The sequence below is a fragment of the Kogia breviceps genome, chromosome 10, assembly GCF_026419965.1.
Source record: "Kogia breviceps isolate mKogBre1 chromosome 10, mKogBre1 haplotype 1, whole genome shotgun sequence".
Taxonomy (NCBI): Eukaryota; Metazoa; Chordata; class Mammalia; order Artiodactyla; family Physeteridae; genus Kogia; species Kogia breviceps.
This window is the reverse complement of record NC_081319.1, coordinates 90,161,355-90,185,086: the sequence shown is the minus strand read 5'-3', so window position 1 is coordinate 90,185,086 and position 23,732 is coordinate 90,161,355. Positions and strand designations below refer to the sequence as shown.

The window sequence follows — 23,732 nt, the reverse complement described above, 5'->3', positions numbered from 1 at the left end:
GCAGACCCAAGAGCAGGATTAGCCTTAAGTGGATATTTGGTATTTGGGGTCTGGTGGGAGGGGGAGAAAGAAGGAAGAGAGACGCAGGTAGAGTGATGGAGTCTGGTGCAAGAATTCTGGAGCCTGGCTGCCTGAATTTGCAGCCTGGCTCCTCCACCTATTTGCTGTGTGGCCTTGGTCAAAGTACTTGACATCTTGGTTGCTCTGGTTTTCTCATCTGTAAAACGGAGATAAGGATAATACTTAACTCATAGGTTTCCTTGTGAGGATTGAATGTGGAGTGCTCAGAGCATTGCCTAGCATGTATTAAATGATAATTAGGTGTTCAATATTATTAGAACGATGCTTTCCCCAGTGTTTCACAACATTACTGATAATAATGTAACTGATAACAATAAGATAATAATAACTGATAACAATAAGATCTTACTGATAGATAGGGCTTGTTACAGACTCAGTGATAAGATCGTCTTTATCTTTTTCGTATACTCACACAAATAATTTTGTCCTTTCAAAATACTCACATTAAGAGATGCTATACTTATGTCTATATTAGCATTTTAAAATATCTAAAAATTTTCTTTAGAGTCTTCAGAAAGAACATTCTTTGGAACATCCTCAGTAATAACAAATATTTGTCTTTTGAATATAGACTATCAAGAGTTAGAGCCAACTTTATTAAATTTAAGTGAATGATCTGTGTTGACAGTATCTTCTATATATTTGTATAATTTCATGTACTTGTATATATAATTATTTAAATTTCCTGACTTCATAATAAGATAAATACACACAATATCCATCTGCACACAAAATGTGTATATGTGTGTATGTGTGCTTGAAAGAGTGTCAAGAACCAGTGTTTAACGTAAGCTCAGTTATTTTCACGAAGAAAAAGATCATCACCGAGCCACAGTTCACTTCAAAAAAATCACACAGAATCTCATGTTCCAGAAATTTTTAAGAGAGCCTAAGTTTCTCACCTTATGCAATGAATTTTATATAAACCATGCATTCAAACAAATGGAAGACACAGTAAACATCTCGTCTGATTCTGGCACTCTTATCTCCTTCCACATCTATACCTTCCTATAGGCGCCATACCACTATAGTGCTGACCTTGGGGGACTGTAGCAAAGGACAGCAGATGCAGGTGTGCAAGATGCTCCAGTGAGACATGCAATCTAAGTTTCAGATGTAGGCCTAAGTCGACTGCTTGAGAAGACTGCACTGTCTTAACAGCCAATGATATATATCTGTATACATTTGGCATGCTAAACATGGCCGTTCTAATTATTTTAAAGTATTTTATTGGTGACAGTAAGTTAATGTTTACAACTTTTGTTCACATCAAGTACCATTAACCACTTAATTATGTAACAATTTGCTATCGAGCTATACTCTGCAAATACCAAAAAGTATCAGTCTCTCTCCCCAGTGCTGCGTGTGTCTGGAACACAGATGCATCGCAGAGTCACGGCTTCTCGTCAGGCTCACTGGTGTGCCCCGTGACCCTTGCTACTCAAGCCCAGGGTCTTAGCTTGAGGGTCTTAGTCTGCCTGACTCCCAGAGGGTGGTTTGAGACTGAGACAATAGTGTTGCAATAGGGCCTTTGCCATGAGGCTTCTGAGAATGAGACAAATTAGGAGGCAGTGTGGCTTGTGGATGTCCAGGATCATAGATAGCTAGGGTACTTTACCTGTTGAGAACAGAAGCCCTTACAAGGAAAATAAAAAGCTTCTGAACCTATAAGCAGAGAATATTAGAGCCTGGACACTCAGAGTCCTCCTTGCTTTGCAGAAGATGGTGCTGAGCCCAGAACAGTGAAGGACGTGCAGAAAGAAAGGCTGGCCCAAAACTGTGCTCTGATTTCGTGAAAATCAAGCCTACCTTTCCGACTTTTATTTCTAGTTTTTGATCTAAGAAAAAAATTGCATAGTCTAATAACACACTTAGTGAAAAGATTAACTGTTGTGTTCTGTCGGGTTAATGTTACAAGGGTGGGATGTGTCTTAGAATCTCGTTGTGGAGTGAATTTTACTGGAATGCTGGATCTCACAATGAGCTGGTATCCTGTTAGTGACCATAGGCCATCATTCATTCCTCTCTAACTGAGAATGTGGGGAGTGTTCCCATCGTGTGAACTGCTGATTGATGTCAAGCAACTCTGTTGTCATGGTTCTAGTTAAAAAATGTGAAAGAAAGTCGATCTTTTCAACCTAAAGGTTCTCTCTGTATAGTTAAAGACATTTTCAGAAGACATTTGGATTACGGGAAAGCAATGATATCACATTATGACATTTATTTTATTCCCTACCCCAAGAATCTCAGTAATTGGTTCAGCTATTCAAAACTGTTATTTTTATCCGAGGGTAAAGATCTCAGGACCCCGAGTCAGACTCACCTCATTGATCTAATCGGCATCTCCTTTTATAAACGACTCTATAGACACAGGAACGTCCTGATTCATGAATGCGCCATTCACGTGTTTTGAGACAATTTAATGTAAAACTTATCTAATTTCAAGGAGAGTCTTTAGGCAACTTTAGCCAAGGGTTAATATCTTATTTATGCCATTGTAGTAAAGAAAATTTTAGAAATTAAAAGTCCACATAAGCCGTTGAAATGCTGGGCAGCTCAAGGTACATACTGTTGAAGTTGTTCACTTTGTAGCTGAAGAAACTGAGATGTTGAAAAAGATGAATGGCTCACCTATGATCATGTAGCAAATAAAAAGATAGTGGCACCGTGGCTACCAGTACCCAGAGCTTTTGACTTCCGAAAGTCCAGTGGTCTTCCTACCGGGCCAGGCTTTTTTTTTTTTTTTTTTTTTGGCGGTACGTGGGCCTCTCACTGTTGGGGCCTCTCCCGTTGCGGAGCGCAGGCTCGGCGGCCATGGCTCACGGGCCCAGCCGCTCCGCGGCACGTGGGATCCTGGGATCCTCCCGGACCGGGGCCCGAACCCGCGTCCCCTGCATCGGCAGGCGGACTCTCAACCACTGTGCCACCAGGGAAGCCCTGGGCCAGGCTATTTTACATGCTTGGAGGTATTTCATTTTATGCAGGGCTGTTGAGATACAGGAAAAACAGAAGGTGTACTCATTGCCTTCAGAGAACGCATACCCTTGTGGGGATTGTATCTTCCCATGGAAGAGATAGTGTGTGTATTTACAAACGTGTTTATATTTCCTTCAAGGGTAGTTTACTACTTCTCCTTTCCTTTTTGTGACCGTAGAATCTGCTCATCTGTGTTAACCAAAAACAAAACAAAAAGGGTCATTTAATTGCCTGAAGCCACTGTCTGATGGTTTATGTGGAGCGCCTATGAACACGGGCACGGGTGAGCCCCGTCAATCATCCCTGTGATGTGCGCACCTGGAGAGCAAAGGCAGATGATGCTTCACTGATCTCGATCTGGACTCCTAGAGGGAGGGAGCTGATAGTACTGTTTACTCTGCGCAGCCACACTGTGGAGCCTTGTGTTGTGTTTCATGTGACACATCATTCCAAGGGCTACTGATAAACTGGGATGTATTCGTAGGCTGGAAATTGGGATGTTGAGTGGAGTAGACGTCACAGAGTAGTGAGTAAAGAAACTGCAAATATTTGGTGTAGAGAAAAACCATCTGAGTGGGTGATGATAGAGTCCCTCTAATATTTGAGGGACCATCATGTGGAAAGTACACTAGACTTGAGCTCCCAAGCTTCTAAATTGAGGGCCAATAAAGAGAAGCTCCCGTGAGGTTCCCCGTACCATGGAACCAGACCTTTTGGCTCAGGGCTTCAAAAGATGGAATGGGCTTCTCCCTCCCAGGGCACTGCATTTTCAGGCACTGGCGGTGTTGCACGGAGGAGATATTTTTAAAGGGCAGTGTTCACAATTCAGATTTGCAGTTGGACAAGATGACCTTTAAGGTGCTTTCCTGCACCTGGGGTTTTACGATTCTATTTCTATTATGCTTTGACGCTGGGTATGTGTCACATTGTTTGAATCAAGCACTGGACAGGAGCACGGTTTGGAATGTCGATGGCGCTCACATCTATTTTGTGTTTCAATTTCTGGAAGCGGTCTCTTTGTCTTTGAGGCAGTTTGGTCCCTGACCTTCTGTAACATTTGGATTCCAGCCACACTGTCTTTGTTTACTGTAAAGAGCATGGAAAAACTGACTTCCTGACAGTGCTCTGCAAAGTCTAAGGTCAAACCACTCACAGGTGAACAAACACAGTCTTTCCACCTTCAAATTGCCATTTGGCCCCTGTAAACTGGATCAGGGTAATAATACTGGGTAACAGAAAGAGGGGCCAGGGCGCTGCCAGCCGTTAGTCACTTTGTCATTCTGCTTTGTGAAGAGCTAATCTTAATTCGGTATCCATTTTGGGGAAATTAGAGAACATGGCGTGCAATTTTAAGTCCTCTAGCAACCTAGTAAATAGCCTATAGAGGCTTCCTTTCTCTACAGCCTGGTCACTATCATCATCAATATCTCTCAGGATTGCAGAGACAAAGGGTAGCATTCTCATTCACTGAAGGGATTCAAGAGTCACACTCATTGAGTATTCTCATCATCCAAGCTCTCTCTTTTATGGGTAAGACCTCAACGGGGCCTAATGGGTTGACTTCCTTTCAAGAAGCAATATCTTTTTTTTTTTTTTTAAACTAACCTCTGCTGTGCTTTACTGTTGTTCAAAAGCAGTAGGTCCCCTTTGTCAAAGAGAGGGAAGTGTCTTCCTGGGTGAGGGTATCATAAACTCTTTATGGGCCTAGACAGTGTCTCATTCATTTTATTCTCCTCCCATCATGCTTAATATACCATCTGTCCCTAGAAGGTCCACATAACACATTTGTGTGAGTGTCACTGAACAAACCAGTGACCTCACTCACATATTACCCATTTACTTGAAATCACTTATATGCCAGATTCAAGTTTCCTTCTTAATATTTAAAGATTAACCACTAGAATTGATCTAAAGCAATATAAAAAAATATTCCCAACATAAATTTGCATTTTTTTCCTTTAAGAATGTAGGAATAAATCTGGCTTTAACTGAACATTTTTTCCCTTGGTCTTTAGTATAAGCAGGGTCTTGAAATGCCCTAGTTATCTGACATTGGTCTTGAACTCCACTTAGAGATGATATACTAGACTTTTACTAAAATATATCTGGGTATTAAAAACCCAATTCTTTGTGGCTGATGAGAAAGATTATTAAACTTTTTTTTCCAGCTATAATATGAGGCAATAATACCCCTTTTTACTTCCAGAGCCAGAGGCAGTATGTCATATTAACCTTCATTAGCTGCCTAAGAAATGAGGTGCATTTGTTAATTTAGTATTCTGGTGAGCTAAGATTGTATGCGAAGGCTGATAAACTTGTGTGGTTTCCCTGCTTTGCTACATATCAAAAAAAGAAAAAAGAAAAGAATGGTAAAGTATTTTAGGATACTGATTTTATTGCCTTGCTAAGTGCGGTGTTCGAATTAGGGGCTGGACCTAGGTAAGATGGGTCTGCAGGTGATGGGCAAAGATTGATGTGGCTGGAGAAGGGCAGAGCCAACACGACCTGATCAAAACAGGCCTGAAGAGGAGCGTCTGAGGTGCGTAGTGTGGGTGAAAGCAGGGATCATCGAAAACCTGGGGCCAAAGGTGGCAACAGAAAATGAATTCTATTTCTATGTATATAATTTCATGATGGACCTCTCCCCTTGGATGTCCTATGAAAAGTAAGTTTTCTGTAGAGTTTTTCCTTCTATGTAGAATTGCTTTTAATTTTCCACTTCTACCTCCGTTTACTTATGGACTCATTCGCCATGTAAAAAAAAAAAAAAATGTATCAAGTGTTGTGCTTGCTAGTCAGGAAACAGAGATGAAAGACACAACTCCTAAGCTCAAGGACCTGCTTGCTTAATTTCTCCAGGTTTAAAAAATGTGCAGTCAACTTTGCTATCATCACTTTCCCTATTCCCCAAGAATACCTCAGTAATGTTATTTCTTTTCTCACAAAGCCTCCGGAATCCATCTCAGTTTTTCTTCTGCCACTGCCAGAGTTCAGGCACCATGCCCTTAAAGTCAGGCTATTGCAGGAACCTCTTGATTATTCTCCTTATATCCAGTCTTTCCTCCTCCCTCTATTAATTACAGCTGTGGCTACCTGTAATTTTGTTTGCGTGGCTTATGATAAGGGTAAAACGCCTTAGTCTTATAATATGGCTGTTCCCGGTCTGGTCTCACTTCTCCAAAACTTATACTCAAACCAGATTGATCCCCTCACACACCTTCAGTCAGGCTGTGTGCTCTCACCTTTGTGGTTTTCCAGCTCCGAGGCAGTACAGCATGGCAGTGAAAAAGATGAGCCCTGGACCCAGAAGCACTTTACCTCCTACTTGCTGTGCAGTCTTGGGCAGCTTATTTAACCTCTCTTTTGTGCTTCTGTTCTGTACCATTGAAAAGAGCTTTTCAAAGCAATAAGTCCCTCACAGGATTGTTTAGATTAAGTGCATTCATGTGTATGAAATGCTTAGAAGAGACCCTGGCATAAATTAAATGCTAGTGTTTCGCTATAGCTGTTACTATTAATTGCTGTGACCCAAACCTCGCCCCCTGCCCTGGCCAGACATTTCATAGCTCACTGCAGATCTCGGGGTTCTCTGGGGACCTTTCCTGACATTTAGGTACAAGTAATCTTTCCCTTTTCAGCCCTTTTATGGCGCTATTTAGCCAACATTCATTTGGTAGGCAGCTTTAGACCTGTTTATTATTGTTATAGGAAGTAAACCTAGAAGAGATAGCAAGTCATGATAGTACATAGTAAGTGCCAATAGCAAAAGCACAGGTTCCATAGATTATACATTGTCTGAGGGCAAGAACAGTGCCTCACGTGTCTTTGTTTTCCTTACAGTGCTCTATGCCTACTTATTAACAAAAGTAAGTCAAAATTATTATTTTTTTCCTGATTCAATGAGTGATGTGTTCAGAGGATCAGGAATAGACCAGTCAACTGAGATAGATAATGTACAATCAGATATAGGGGGTCTTTTACTGGTAGCATATGCATGTGAAAAAATCAGGAGCCATCCTCAGTTTGGGACAGTGGATTGCCCAGACCCCACGGACAGGGGTTCTGGACACCCAGAGCATGGTGGTTTATTAGGATTCGTCTAGTGGCAGGTTGCCCAGTGGACTGGAACAAAAGAGGAGACCAGTGAGAAGATTGTTGAGTGTGAGTGCGTGAGCGTAGACTCTAGACTAGAGGAATGGAGAGGAAATCTTAAATTCAAGGGTAGTTTGTAGGGAAAGAATCCATAGAACTTGGGAGCTCATACAGGTTGATGGCTAGGAAAGAATGAAAACGGGACTGCTGGGTTTCTTCTTGAGATGTCTTCGGAGTATCCAAATTGGGAGAAGGTTGGCTTTGAAGATAAAAAGATACATGCAGTTACTGGACTGTGAGCTCCAGGATGGAAGAGACCTTGCCCGTCTTCTCCCCAGTGTCTGGGACAATCCCTGACTGTCCTACAACTGGAGGCTGATCAGTGTATCTTGAACAAATTAAGGGCCGCTTACCTTGACGTCAACAGTTGAATAAGACAAGTTGTAGATAATTCTTGCCACCCGTTTACTGATTCTCTGGTTCTAGTTAGGTGGCATGAGCAAGTTTTCTAGAGAAGCATACCTCTCACATCATGGGCAGGATGTCCCAGATTGGCAGCGTATTTAATTCCAGGACGAGTGACGGAATCTACAAGGCCCTGAAGCCACCTCTCTCCTGCCTGCGTTAATGGAACTAGTACCTGGCAGTGCAGCATCTCTGCAGAGAGGTGCTCCAGAAAGCAGTTGTTTGCTCTCACGCTGCCGAGAAGTAGCAATATCCCAGTGGCTTAAGGGCTCTGGATGCAGCCATGAGCAGCATTAGAAAAATTTCACCACCATTTGCCAGCATTAGGTGCCAAACACTGCAAATAAGAGGCATGTCAATTCAATGGAGCAGAAACATGTTGCTTGTTTTTAATGCTTCCTTCCAGGAGAACTTTATTATATGTTCGTATGCCTTTAAATAAGAAATTGCATTTTTTTTGAAAAGAATGAAAACTGTCTCGCCTTTTCTCCCTACGAAGGGGCAAAAGCTTCTCCCACTTGGGTGAACATTGCCTGTGCCACTCACTGAGGAAAAGGGGAGCGGTCTTGGCGAGCATCTTATTAGTCTAAAAATAAATTATTCAGAATGCAGGTTCAGATACAGATTGCAGGGAGAGATAACAGAATTGGTTTTCCAAGCCTGATCATGCTCTGAAGACATGGTGTGTGCTTTTCAGGAATCCACTTAAGTGGAGTCAGCTTTGACTAATACAAACTAGAAATAATCTTGCTGCCATCCAGCTAGTGTCTGCGGTACAGCATCCTCAGAACGTCTCCAAGCACCCGTGGTCTCTTTAGGCTGTGTCAGTGTGTGTATAGGCAAGTCTGTAGGCATCCACAGGCATTTCTTCAGACATGCCTTTTCCTCATTGTTCTTTTCAGGGAGTTTCTCCCTGGCAGCGTGAGAGGGGCTTGTCTCACTTGAGATCTGTCTCCCTCCTACTCCCGCGCCTCGGCAACAGTTGACCACATCAGCAGCTGACTGCAGTTGTCATGTGGCTTCTCGTGTGATGCTGGGTCTGCAGCACTTTGGAGCAAAAAGCCTTTGTGACTCGGCACCCATGGACAGTGGCGTTCAGGGACGGAAGAGAGTTTGGAGGGGGCGGGGAGGCCAGTAACCCGAGAAACGTCAGAAATAAAAGTCACATGAAGTACTCTGATCTATGTATTATTTTTTTTTTTTGGAAATCTGATTTTAACTCTCGCTTTTTTTTTTTTTTTTTTTATGGTTTGTGTCTGTTTCTTCCACCCCCGCAGGCACCGAGCTGCGCTGTTTTGTGTTTCTTCCTTCCTTCCTTTCTTTTTTTAAAAATTTTAATTCTGAAGCCAGACCGTCTTCCTCACAGCTCCAGGGCTGCATCGCTGTGGGCACGCCAAGCTTCCCCTGGTTACCTGAGCTGCTCCTGCCGTCTCCTGGCCTCGGCTTCTCCGTGGTGCACCCGACCCCGGCATCGATGGTCTACGCAGTGAGGAAGAAGGACCTGCGGGTGGAGCTCTGGCCAGGGTCCCCTCGCAACCGGATGCGGGGACTTGGAGGACAGGGTGACGCTGCAAAAGACCCGGGGTGGGATGGATAGAAAGAATGCCAAGGACCAGGGCAGGAGAAGTTAGGAATACTGTCCATCCGGTGCCCACCGATCCTCCGCAGGGCGCGCCCAGCTCGGGCTGCTCCCAGGCATCAGTCTGGGGGGGGAGGGGGAACCCATGCCGAGATGTGGTGGCATTTTACCTGAGAGTGGAGCCGAAGATGGATAAACCAGGTATCTGATGTGTCTGCCTGCCTGACGACGACGAGGCAGAGTTGGAGGAAAGCAGAGCGAGCGAGTGCCTCGGAAGCAAGAGATGCCGAATGCCGTTTGATTGTCTGCCGCCCGCCCTGCAGTCTCATTCTAGGGAGGATGGCATAATTTGTAACCCAGTACATGGATGGAGGAACTGTAAATTGTAGTCTGGATGTCCCCGGTGCCGTCAAGGAAGAAACTGTGATGGGCTAGGTGACTGTGCCAGTGTCCCCAGAGAAGAGAGCAGCCTTGCAGCATGGATTTAAATGCATGTGCATGCATGTGGAGACGTGAAAAAAGAGAGGTTTCTGACCATTTTACACAGGAAGTCTGTCACTCTGCTGGGTCGGGCTTGATTGCAGCTTGTATTTTCAGCTTCAGCTCAACACCCATTTCCTGACTAGCTAGAGAGCATGGCCAAAGCAGCTGCATGAGCAGAATTTTCCTGTTAATGGGAAAGCATCCCTCCTCAGCTTTAACTCCTTGAAGTTCTGAGTGCTCTGTGCTTCCCTGGGACTGATTGTAGGGTTTTGTTTTCTTCTTCTTCTGCAAATCCCTGTAAACACAGCTGTATTCAGTATGGTGAAAAATTCTATCCTGTAAATAGAAATCTGATCAATTTAATCAAAATAAATGTATCCCAGATGACTTTGAGACCAGCTGGCTACCACAGACTTCAGATGCTAAACATTCAATAGAGATGAATGCAGTCTTATATTTACATGTTTTAGAACTCCCGGATCAGCCTATAATTTAGAAAAGAATTGTAAATTCCTTTTCTAAGGAAGAGGTGGTCTTACCCGCTCACAGGTAGTTGGTTAGATTCAGGTGCAGATGCTGTTCATGAGATTTGGGATGGCGGGGTCGCATTTTGAGGGCATGTGCCATGTGGCAGAGCACGGTCCTACTCGATACAGAGAGAGCCGGCGTCTGCCTAGCCGTGTGGAGACACGAGTGCCCTGGAAAGAGCCTCTGGTGAAGCTGGGGGAGGCACTTGAGGCTTGTTTTGGATTCGGGTGCCTGAGCTGCGGTGCTCCAAGCCCAGCTCGGTGGAGTCAGCTCAAACCTGAGGGTGCAGAGCTTTCCCAGTTGTCATGGGGAGCTCTTCTGGGCCGCCTGTCTGGCCCTTTCACTGTTTGTTACTATTTCTACAAAGGCGGCTCTGTGTGTTGGATTATGTTTGGCCAGCTGTTGATGCATTCCTGCGGGCGGGGCTGGGTGGGGACCTTATTACTGTACTTCCAAACTGTAGATCTCTGTGCGTGGAGAGTAGGGAGGGAATGGAAAAAAATCAGGTTGGAGAAGCTGATCTGCTCTTACTGCTCCCCCCAGGTCGTCCTAGAGCGAATCCAGAAACGCTTGAAGTGGAAAGAAGGAAAAAGGGAATGATGGGGGGAGGGGAGCAGTGAGGGAAAGAGAATGAAACTGAGCAAGCACATATGAGAGAAAAACAGACTTAGAACTTCAAAGCTGCATAGACAAGCAGAATGTCAGCAGCTTGTAATTAGTGGTTCATGGTTGCGTCAGTGACTGTATCTCTCCAAGAATAACTATGTGATGTGTGCCACAAAGTGAAGAAGATAGTCATAACTAAGTTATCAAACCCAGTTCAAACAAGGGCAAATGGATTAAGGAATTTTCTGTGTTTGTAAATCAAATACTGATGGGTTACACATCTAAGACTTGCTGAATTCTGCACAACTGAAGGCTGAGTTATCAATTTGTCGTGGGGCGGGGGGATACTGTATATTCGTTAAATGAAAGTGAACCCTTAAAAGCGCAGATTAATTGTGCAAGGAAGTATCAGCGCCTGCCCCCATCAATACGCGATATTTCCCCACATAGCCCCAAACAGTGCTGCCAATCTCCCTTATCTCTGCATCTACACGTCGTTTTTGGTTGCTTGTTTTTTGTGCATTAATGTGGAGAGGAGTTAAAAGTTACACTCGGGTCAGTAGGGTCAATTACATGCGACAATTTGCATTTTAGAATTCAAAAACTCCCGTGGAGTCCTGAGTTTTGTTGGTGGCCCTCGTATAAACCTTGACGGAGCCTTGGTTGTCTTGAAGCCAAACAGCAGTCCGTTAGTAACCCCATGGGAAGTCAGGACACCACAGTGGTCGGATTTGAAGGCCACGTTCACTTCCCTCCCTTGCCTCTGGTGCTTGGAGATTGTGGTGTAACTACCTCCCCACAAAGAGACGGTGGGAGGAGCTGGTTGGTCCGTAGGCTTAGGATGTTTACTCTTATTTGTTTTCAGCGCTCCTCCAGGGCATTCATTTTGTATTTGTATTTGTGTTCACACTGCACAATTACTCCTCGCCCGCTTTGTTCTCTGCCCGAAGAGAAGTCAGTTTTAGTTCAGCTCCCTGCTTTTGGCTGCCTGGGTAATATGTGCATATGTATTGCGTTACCCATGTATGTGTTTCCCTTTCTAATGTGGATTAGGGAAAATCGGAGGCAAGGAAAGCTGTGTATATTAAATCAATAGCTTTTGGACTCACATGTAATATAATTTAAATATACTTACTCTGAGGTTGCCGAAGCTGAGATTGTCGGAGCCCGTTTAATTTACATCTTCGATTTAGTCAAGAAGCGGAACCTGCCAGATCAGAATAGCGTATTCTGTGCACCCAACAGGGTGGAAGACATGATTTTGTTTGTGTTAGTTCAAACAGCTGGTCATTAATGCAGTCCCCATTTCGCGAGTGAAGTGCTGGTGGACGTGAATGGCTGCCTGATTAATGCTGCCCCTCCGAGGGTCCTTCACCCAGCAGTCATGCTTGGAGCAGAATAATGTAGCATGATGTGATTGCTCTCTAACAGGGTAGTATGTCATTGTGTCACCAAGCAATTGAGGTTATTATGGGGCAGGGCAGACAGACGGGACAGTGGGGTTACTAGACCGTAGCATTTTTAGAAATACAGGCCTGACCTACTTAGCGTTATTCTCTCCGGCTGGCAGCTGCCTGGAACATAAAGTCTCCTGATAGGCTGAGGCTGTTGCTAGGGGGAATTAGCCTGAATTTTTCCACACGCAGACTCAGTGACTGACTGAATGATAAAAGCTGACTGGAATTAAAGAGATTTGGTTTAGTCTTATACAGATTTATCTGCCCCGTTTTTCTGTCTCAAGTGCAGAGGAAGAGTGCAAAATACAGATTTTTGCGTCCATTTTGTTCTTTGACCCTCTTGTTCTCCCCATCGAAGAGGCACCAGAGCAGGGCAGTTGTGAAATTTGGGTCAATCTCTTAAGGTTGGGGGTCCTTGAAACACTGTTGCAAATTGCAAGATATTTTAAGTTTAAAGACTGCTGCGAATGACTAACAGGAGGTTAGATTATTTTTCCTCTTCTGTGCACTAAGCTGTTTTGAAGTTGGGCATGCATCTTTCATGCACTGTATATTTAAACTCTCTTTCCCTTTTGGGCTTGAACAAAACATTTATATAAATTATTTTCTATCCAAACAGATAGAAGCTTGCAATCTCTGGCTTGTTTAAAATAAGATAGTAAGGATTCCAGATTTGGACAGGAAAAATATATATATAGCTCTTTTTTTTAATTACAAAATATTTTTTTCTGGGCTATTTTGGGTTCGGCTTATTTTTCAAAAGCCAGCCTGGTGTTTATGGCTCATGGATAAAACTTAACGGCTCCCACCCTACCCTCTTGACTTCACAATGTACGGAAAGACACAAGTTTTTCTCCAGAAGAAAGAATATCTGCTGAATTTATCTGGATATTGTTTCTCCTGGTTGCTGACATATGCACTGCATGTAGAGAGTTCACATAATCAGTTTTATAAGATGACCCATTTTTTTCCGACTTCTGTATTCTCGAAGTGTCTCTGCGTTTGTGATGTTTAATAGATCTTTTCCAGAGGCAGATTTTTAATAGCTCTCTTTAACGTAAACTGAAAGTCCATCAGGAGAAAAATAAAAGCAATACACAGTCAAGAATACTCTGATTTTTCTTGTTCCTAATTATATACTATCGGTGCTTAAGCCACAGTGTCCTTCTGTTACCTTATCTGTTCCTCTGCTGAAAGTAATCATTATCCTACCTTTTTTATTTGAAATTAATTTTTGTAAGAACATGCTGTGATATCACAAGTACACATGAAGCTTGGCTCCATTAGGGAGAGGAATAATGTAGATTCTTGTTAACTTCTAACATTGGATTCCTTGGCCACATGGAAACAAAGTAAATTTCAATGTGGGTTTGTCTTTTCATTTCGGATTTTAAAAGTATTCGGGACTATTTATCTCTATATATTTTCAAACAGTGATTTCCACTTATACCAGAGACCACACTCAAAACAATAAAACATGCTCTGATGGTGTCAGAGCCAAGAAACCCATCAATTTTCTTTTTCTCTTTTTTAAACCAGCATTGTTTACGTTTCGGCATATAAATATAGCTTGTCAAGCTAAAACAGAGTGTATTTTCTGGTGTTACACACCCTTACTAGCTTTGAGAATCCCCCAGATAACAATTCTTTGTAAAGGTTTCCAACCATACTAATGATTTTTCTTTGCTAAAAAAAATGCCGATTTATGTTTGTTGGATAAAAGCTTACCTTGGTGTGCTGCCCCTTCCAGAATGTGGCAATTTCATTTATTATTTGATTAAGTGAACATTTTAACTCTTCTCCTGTGGTACTTTGTTTGGGCCAATGGATGATCGTTTAAATATTTAAGTTCAAAGTTATAGACATAAAATATCACTTTAAAATCACTGAAGTCAGGGAATTTGTTAGCCTAAGTTTATTAACATTTGGTAAAGGACAGATGCTTCATTTTTATGTTAAGTACAACCTGTGTTCAGGTACCCAGTCAAATCGAATGTTTATTGTCTGATTCATTAATAACTTGATCACACTGAAATTGTTCAGTGTAAGTCTTATTTGGTTGTTAGGCTTTTAAGAATTTTTCACTGTTGTGGCTTTCACCCATTACTAGAGAGATAAATATTAGGTGAATCAAAAACGAAACAAGGCTGAGTGTCATTTATGCTGCCTTGCTATAGTTAAGCTTAACTTCTAGGTATTCCCTTTGACAGTGTATGTCCGTAGTATGTATTTCATCCAGTGCCATTGCTCGGAAAGCCAAAGGAGCAATCACACTCAATCACTTATTCATTAGGGAAGTATTTACTTTCTGCTCACACAGGAGGCTGGCTTCTTCAGTTATAAGGTCCAACATGGATCAGTGAGTTTGGGGGATGATGTTGGGTGAACAAAAAGGAAAATTGCAATTGGTGGTTGTAGAGCACCAACCACAGTTAGATCTTGAGTTAAATCGCTTCCCTTACTGTGTTATGTTCAACACCTGACAGTATGTAATCCTTATAATTTGAAGGCAGAGCTGGTGATAATAACCCTAGATCCTTGGAGATGGTGAGCTCCCCTGATCTCACAAACAAGCTACATCTCTTCCGAACCATCTGAACGCTTTTATAATATTGAAGATCTACAGTAAGCTAGTATGTGTCTTCTGTGAAGTCATGAAAGCATATTGTTAACTCAGAGACTTCAGACGTTGTTACTGAAACAATTAATAGTATTTCAGAAACTTTTAAATGCCCAAGCTGTATACTCCCTGGAACTGCATGAGTCACTTTAAATGTTTTTGTCTTGGTTTGGTTCTTCCTATCCTTTCCTTTCATCTCCTTTCGCTCCTTGAAGTATGACTTGGTTACCCTCGTGTGTGGGCACCCCCGCGTTTGCCAAGGAGAGAACGGAACTAACTGTATTCTTGCTTTTCACCCCTCTGATCACCTCTGTAACGAACTGAATTTAGACCTGTCTGATTCCCTCAAGATGATACCTTCCAGGCTTCCTTCCCTCCATGCTCCGAATTCATTAGAGTGGTCATTATGTGGTGGTTGTCTTCTGTTTCTTCACGAGTGTCTAACCAGTTTTTCATCTATGTGCCGGGTGCATAGTAGTTGCTTCACAAACGTTAGTTGGTTAACGAATGAATAAATGAGTGAATTAATGGGAATCTAGTTGAGAAATTCTAGAGAAGAATAGTAAAGTCTTCTGTCTGGGGACTTACCAATGGTATAGAGGCAGGGAGCAGCAAACTTTTTTTAAATAAAGGGCTGGACACTAAATACTTGAGGCTTTGTGGACCTTAAAGTCTCTGTTGCAACTCTTCACCTCTGCTGGTGTGGTGGCAAAGCAGCCACAGATGATATGTAAATGAATGAACATAGCTGTGTTTCAATAAAACTATTTACAAAAGATAGGCGGTGGGCCCGATTTGGCCTGTGGGGTTTAGTTTGCTGACCCCTGGAGTAATCATTACCTGTGATATTTTGAGGGTGTGATTACGCAGGATGTGTATACTGAAGAAGAGCAATGTATTAAAAAAGGAAGAGAATTTCAAACAATTCAATAAAAATGTGGATCAGTTTATCTTAAAATTCAAAGATGAAAGCGAGGATCGTTGCTCTTCCTTAAAACATAATGCAATTATATTGTTCAATATGTAAGAAAGATGAATGGAAACGTTTTACTTTTCAAAATTGACCTTCTAACGCTGATCACCTAGGGGGCAAGGAGGAAGCCCCAGCCTCTGTTTGTTCAAAGAGCTGGCGGAGCATTCAAATTGCGCACAATTGTGAATCCGCAAGGATTGCGCTGCCTCTTGTTTGCAGATTCTTTTAATCAGTTTAAGTACTGTATTATTTCAGTAACCTAAGTCAGATCTTCCTTTTTCCCATCTCCCCAGTCTCTTCTCCATTAGATCGTAATTCACCTGCCGTGTTAGAAGCTCTATGCTATCTCTTTTCATCTGTGTTCTTGTTCCACTGGAGCTTCTTTTCTTTCCCCTCTCTTATATGTTGGCCTTGGTTGATGGCATGAGAGGCAGGAAGCAAGTACCTCCAAATGGTCTAAAAGCCCGAGCCTGGCTTTTAGGCAAGCCTGTGTTTAAATCCCACTCCAGCACGAACCAGCTGTGACCCAAGGCACCTTAATTAACTTCTGTAAGCTTAACTTTCTCATTCATAAAACAAAGGTAACAATAGTACCTCTCTCACAGAAGTTTGTGAGGGTGAAATGAGATCATTAGCGTAAAACCCTTCTCATACTTGGTAAGTGTTCCATGAAGTTGACTGCTGGTGCTGCGGCTGCTACTGCTGCTCTTAGGTTCATTATTGAGAGTTTTTCTGCAGAGAAGTGTGTGATCCAGCCTTAGGCTTTGAGATCTCAGTGGCTTCATTATGGGCAACTCTCCTGGGTGTGAGGAGTCCCCTATTTATTTATTCCGGGGAATCGGGTATCAGAAGTCCTGAAGTCGAGAGCAAAGCAGACACAGACGCCTAGGGGTACCCAAAATACTTCAAGGAATTGTGTGCTGTTTCATCTCTAAAATTTACAGAAAAATGTATTGCCTGGGAGCGTTTTAGCATATTCTAGGACTGTCCTAGAGGCACAGTATGTTTTTTGTTTTTCTCTCTCTTTTTTTTGTTTTTTGTTTTTTGTTTTTTGGCTGTTTAGGGTGAGACCAAAGACGGATGGAACACAAAAGACTGCTGTTCTACCTTAAAGCTGCAATTTCCTTTTCTGAAAATTACGCTCGAGGCTTATCTCCTATGGAAAATTTATCCTGATTAAATGGCTTAGGAGCGTTCCTTAGTCTTAAGCTGATTTTGTGTCAAATGATTTTTTTTTTTAAAGAACATTTGTTGTTCGTCATTGCCTGGCTAACTTCTCTGCTCCTTCTAGGCCTCCGTTCAGTCATCATGCTCCCCTTGAAGCCTTTTCTGGCCCCTGAATGTGACCTAGGTTATCGCTTGGGTGAGCACCCCTTGATTCCCAAGCAAAACACTTATTCCACCATCATTCTCACTTTTCAGCTCTCTGATCATCACCCCCAGTTGGCTGCATGTACCGTAAGGCAGGGGGACTGTGTCTTTCTTTAGGATGAGATTCCTAGCAAGTAGTAGTGCATGCTAAGTGCTCCATAAATGTTTAGGAAACAGATGTATGTCAGAGGCTTGTCCATTCTGTATATTCTAGTAATTCGTATTAAATAAGTCACTTGGCATTGTGCGGCACTTGTAGTAGTCAGTATACATTAATGGTGAAGTTCACAAATTAATCTTTCTCAGTAGTCATGGGACATAGTCCTATCCATATAGTTACTGAATTTGTAAATGAGAAAATACATATATTATTGTAACTTCTGAGATTAGAACCGGCTAATTTACACATTTTTATTTTGACATAGCGAAGATGAAAAACATTTTGAAAGTAGCCAAAATTGGAATTGTTACAAAGCAAGCATTCTATACAAAAGAATGCTCATTCTTCTTTCGTGGGGACTTTATAAGACATGTCTCATTCTACGAGCGAGACGTGTCCTTAGTTCTAACAAACCATTGAGGAGCTTATTAAATGAAAAGTGTTCAGGAAACATCAATTGAATTTGATATTTAGGCTTGTCTTTATATTTTTCTTTAATAACAGAAAAATCCTTTTAGCTCTCTCTCTACCCAGAAAAATGTTCCTTTGATGCTTTTAAGGACCCTTTTAGCCCACAAGGCTAAAGTGTATTAATAACAGAGAGGTGTAGATGCAGAAGAGGTGGGGGTGAATTGAACCTATCTGGTCTCCCTGGGGTTTTCCCTCGCTGCTGCTAGTGGCCACAAATGGCCACATACCCCAGGGGAAGTGAATGCAACAGCGTGAGAGTGAGAGCCTTTTTGTGTTTCCTGCCAATTATTAGGTGTGATTGAATATTTTGAAAGAAAGCAGTACATAAAAATTGGCATTTGGCTAGTGCCTTACAGAAGTGATCTTTTCTCCCCGTTTTACTTTCAAATGTGTTTGATACTCTGACAGTAGACTCTGCCTACCCCTCTTGTTAGCAAAGGTAGACACCAATCTTACAAAAGATGCTCTGTAGATATGGGGTGGATGATACTGGGTTTACTGTATTTTTCCTTCTTTAGCTACTGTGGGTTTATGTGTTTTTCCTTGTTCTAAACATTACAGGGGTGCCTTTACTTCATCTTTTCCTCTTCTAGGACCATCATAAAGTTTGTACCATAAAGGCTCTTTGGTTTAGGTTTCTAGTTGTAAGAATGAGAAATGCCAATATTGTTTTCCAAGAATGACCACTGGTACATTTAATATATTGCATTTTCAGAATGCAAGGCATAACAGAATTTGTAATTTTTGTAATTTATTAAGGGAATCTCTTTACTTTTCCTTACTGAAAACAGATCCTATGGAATTTTGCATTTCACATTGTTTCAACAGAAACAGTAGTAGCAGGAGTGATGTTTGGGCAATCACTCATCTTTACTAGACTATAAGGACTCTTAATTAAAGAATTAAACAAGCCCCAGGATTTTTTTAGGTAAGACATACATATGGAAAGAAAGACCCTTATAGCAAAATATTAATTGCTTAAAGCCAGTTCAGGTGAAGGCCAGCAAATGGAGTATGAACAGTTGTATCCTGCTTTGCACCAATTCTCCGTGTTGCTCATTGTTGGAAATCAGCCGTATGGGGAGATGATGGGAAGGATAGATAACTATGAAATCCTTGAGAGGAAATACTGATGTGATGCTGTGCAGAAAATATATATACTTAAAGTCTTTATGTCTCCGAAGCCTTGGAGTTTTAAGGAAACACTTTAGCGTACAGGACCCTGCTGTATATCCAGAACCTTGCATTTCCAGGACTTTCTTTAGAACAAATGTACTCATTTCTGTCTTTTTTTTTTTTTTTTTTTTTTACTTCTGTCTTCTTAATCACATGTACAGGTAGAAAGGTAAACATGGATTTAGGTCTATATGTTTATAAAGCTGCTTTTTTTTAAGATCAATTTTTAATATTAGAAGGTCGATGTGGTTATATTATATACTCAATCCTTGCATTAGTTTAATTTCCTTTAGATCTATACATTGGACTATCAAATTCAGGGGGACAAGTGTTATATCCATTTAGTTCACTATTGCCTGGCGCAGAGAAGGTGCTGTCTATGTATCTATTTAATGAATTTAAAGCAGTGGTAGAAGTATTGAGATATTTTATACCAAAATTTCCATTATAATAAATTACCTTTCAGTTCAAAATGTAGAAAGAAAAAAAATGTATCCATGCAACACGGTTATAGATCATCCGTTTCCCACTTTTATTTCAGTAAAATGAACTTTTCTGAGGGAAAGTGTAATTTTAACCATGCTGTCCTGTCACTTTGTGTAACGCTTACTGCTATAGGAGGCTTGCACATTGAGAAAAAGTGTTACGGTAGTGATTGCTTGACATTTAATTTTTTTCTGTATAAAATATTCAGTATAATTTGGCCAGTCCTTCGAAGTCTCCATAAAGAGAACAGGTGGCAGCATTCTTTTTTCTTCTAAGTAGAAGATGAACTTAGGTTGTTATTATATACTCGTTTGTCCAGCAGGAATTAGAACACGTATCTTAGAACTGGAAGCGACCTTAGAAATAATCTAATCCTGCCACTGTCAGTCACTTTGCACATAAGGAGATTGGGTCATGGGGATGGTAAGAGATTTGCTCAAGGTCACACAGCTAGTTTTCTACCGGACGTAGAACCAGAACTCATTTTCACCCCTCGATTCCAAAGCTGTATATGTTCTGCAAGGCTGCTATACTGTAGGCCTCGTTCCTCTACTTCAGAACGAGTCTGCAGTTCTTGCAGTTTAGAAGTCACTTGTACTTGTTCATGCCTAATATATTTCTTATTGAGAGCCCACACAGGAGAAATTATGGGGAAATACCAACGTGACTCTGTGCAGTAGAAATACATATTTAGTAGGCTTCATTGTGTGACATTCAACACACTGAAGAGAAAGTTACCAAACCAGAAGTGTAGATTACCAATCCGGATCTGCTGTCAACTAGCTGTATGCGTTGAGGTGAATCATTCTTCTTTCTCTAGGGCCCAGTCTTATACAGTGAGAGGATAGCACTTTGATAATTGCTGGTGCTGGAGGTTTCTTCTGTTCTCTTTCTCCAACAGGCAGTCTTTTCAGTGCCCAAGAAAAAGTGAGCCTATATTTTTGAAGCTGTGACTTAAATCTCTTTTTAGTCAGTCATGGTCTATGGACTCTGTCATGAATTGAAGGAAGTCCGTTTCCAAGTAAAGACATGGCAGAGTTAAAGCTGTGCCATAAGAAACTGTTGCCCTGGTGGTGTCCCTCGTATTAAAGGAAAAGAAGAGTTCTGGGTCTGAAATTCTACCAGATTTGTACTCATTTTTAATCGCTGGAATATAATAGTAGGTGTGGTTACCTTGAACCTGTGTTTGTAGTTGGGCAACGTTGGATGAGAGCAGAAAAATGAATATGTGGCCAAAAAAAAGTATTGGGCAGTGTGCTATCTAATAGGTAGCTCCTAGCCCCGTAAGTCTGCCGAGCACTTGAAACATGGCTAGTATGAATAGTAAGGATAAAATACACTCTAGGATTTGAAGACTTAGCCCGATAAGAGTATACGAAATATGGATTTCATTTTAATATGGATTTCGTATTAAAATGATAATATTTAGATACATTGGATTAGAAATATGTTATTAAAATTTATTTTCTTTTTATTTTACTTTTTAAAATGTGGCTTCTGGAAAATTTAAAATTATATGTTTGGCTCACATTCTGTTTCTACTGGACAGCGCTAATCTGTGCTGTGGCTTGCCAACTTTTTATGTGGAGAATATCTCTTTTGGTCTCAGAATTCTTGTGACTGCCAGAATGTCAGGGGGACACTGGGTGTGTACTGGCGAGCTTGGGAAGGATAGGTGACTCTGAAATCCTTGAGAGAAGTGAGCTTCTCACAGTTGGGGTGTGGCTTCCTTCTCGAATTTGCTAGCTGTGATTCCATATTTATATGTTAATGGCAATGAGTTTACTTGGAATGCTCCTAAGTGACCCAGAGATGAGTGTGACCAGCTCCCAGTTCACAATCAACTGATTGAAATCAATTTTCAAAACACTTCTTATCTCCACAGTGTGCCAGATGTCTCGACTCTTAAATGGTGTTTCTTTTATAATGCAGCTTGTTGGCTTCAAGTAGATTTAGTCCGAAGTTCTTACAATGCCCAAAAGGCATACTTACCCATAGGATTCATGATAATAGGGAAATCATAGAAGTTGGCATAGAAGAGATGGAATAGAAACCATAAAGGATCATAAAAGGGTTATTACAAATTTGCCAGCAATAACAAAACATTTGAGCAATAACAATTGTAAACTTGTGGGATAACCACCATCATCATAAACAAGCCCTTTGAAAATAGTATTGAAGTTTTGAGAGAGAAAGAACAGAACACTGATTATGTTAATATTCAATATATTTCAATATTGCTTTAAACTGGGAAAGAATGTTTATTTAACATTGTAATACTTAGATTTAGCATGTATTCGATGTTTTTCCTACATGATTAAAAGCTCACTGAAGTCAAGTTGAGCTGGACATTTCTAGTGATGAGGAAATAGGTACAGACGTGGTAAGCGATTTGATGGTGCTAGACCTGGGGCCCACATCTCTTGATTTAGAGTCAAGTACAGTTTCCAGGTTACCAAAGAAGTATACTTCCTTGAAGCTACTATTATTTTTTTAAATGACGTCACTAAAGCACAAAATCTTTTAATTTCCTAAATCCTCTTGACAACTTGTATCTTAAATCAGAGAATAAAATGCATCAAGACCTATCCAGAAGCCTCAGTCTTCTGGGAAAGTTATTTGTTCACACACAAACAAGTGTGGAAATGACTGAAAAGAACCAAATACTATTTGAAAACACTGAAGGGACGTCTTGTTTGCTGATTAAAAGAAAGGAATACTTTCTTTGACAAACAGTAACTCTCAAGGTCAGGGCCTCCTGAAACTGAAAGCAAGCAAGGAAAAGGAAAGAAGGCTTTTGCTTTATGTAATGACAAAGTACAGTCCTACTGACTGACACCACTACCAGAAAAAAAGCTACAAGCTCTGGATATAACACAAAAAGCAGTCTGTTGAAGGCACTAGAGTAAACACAAGTAGGCAGAGTCTAATAAAGGAATCATCTTGAAGGAGGGGAATTGAATGGAGTTATTGCCTGTTTTGTGACTTTTAATCTTTAGACATGGTATGCAGGGGAGGAGGGTGCTGGTGAAGAAATCTGTAGTCCTCCTCCACAGAGAACCAGAAAACGAAATCTGGGGAAACCACAGCCTGCAAAGATAAGGGGAAATCCTAGAAGGGAAAGAAAGGGCTATGAAAGCCAGATTCCCACATTCTGTCTCTCCACACATCTGGCTCACCTGATTCACATATACACGGAACAGATTCAAAACATTTCAGCTAAAGATAAAATATCTGAATCAGGACCATAGCTGTCATCCAAAAATAAACATTCACTGTTCCAAGTTGAGGCAACATACTGGTATACTAAAGCAAAAGAAATAACACAGGAGAAAAATAACAGAATCCAGAGTCTCTACATCTTAACATTTATAAAGTCAAGGATACAATCCAAAATTACATGGCATCCAAATAATAAGGACAATGGAGTAGTATTCTCATGAGAAAAGATCATTAACTGAAATAAAGACCAAGATGGCACAGATGTTGGAAGTAACAGACAATATTTAAAACAGCTATCATGACCATCTGATATGAAGTAAATACAATATATTCAAAGTGAATGAAGAGAGAGAAAGTCTCTGCAGAAAAATAGGAAAAAGAACTATTGGAAATTCTAGAACTGAAAAATACAATATCTGAAAAAAAGATACTCCTGAGGGACCAATAGCTAAATACAGTTGACAAAGGAAAAACTAAGGGAACTTCAAGGTAGATTAATAGTAATTATTTAATGTAAAGATCAGAGAAAAGAACAGATTGAAATGAAAATGAACAGAACTTCAGAGATCAGTTAGATAATATTGAGTGTTTTAACTTACATGTTCTTGGAGTTCCAAAAATAGAGGAGAAAAACAATGGAGCAGAAAAAAGTATTTGAAGAAATAATAGCCAATATTTTCCCAAATTTGATGGTAGAAGCTGACTTTTCTTCAGAGGCATGGGAGCCAGAAGAACAGCATGTTTATAATGCTGAAAGGAAAAAAAAAGGGTTAACCTAGAATTCTATATCCAGCAACAATAACCTTTAAGAATTAGGACAAAATAAAAACATTTTTTAAATAAACGAAAGCTACCAGTGTTCCTTATCAACAAACTTATAATGCAAAAAAATTTTTTTAAAGAAGTTTTTCAGGCTGCAGGGAATTAATCCCAGGAGGAAAATTTGATTTTAGTAAAGGAATGAACATCAAAAATGATTAATAACT

The 23,732-nt window shown here is 41.0% G+C and overlaps 2 long non-coding RNA genes across 3 annotated transcripts in view; one reads left to right on the top strand and one right to left on the bottom strand.

Annotated features, from left to right (window-relative positions):
• The window catches only part of LOC131763430 (uncharacterized), a 409,803-nt gene extending 399,734 nt beyond the window's left edge, over positions 1-10,069 (top strand). The window contains exon 6 of the long non-coding RNA XR_009337595.2: positions 8,892-10,069. This is a non-coding gene — a long non-coding RNA (uncharacterized lncRNA). The remainder of the gene's footprint in view (positions 1-8,891) is intronic.
• LOC136792031 (uncharacterized) lies at positions 2,885-10,536 on the bottom strand. 2 transcript variants are annotated; one of them, XR_010835142.1, is made up of 3 exons: positions 10,216-10,536; positions 7,790-9,971; positions 2,885-3,246 (listed from the first exon to the last, which is right to left on the bottom strand). It is a non-coding gene; the product is annotated as an uncharacterized lncRNA (long non-coding RNA). The 2 variants fall into 2 exon arrangements; XR_010835141.1 differs by lacking the exon at positions 2,885-3,246 and adding an exon at positions 7,012-7,408.
• Between the last annotated feature and the right edge of the window lie 13,196 nt (positions 10,537-23,732).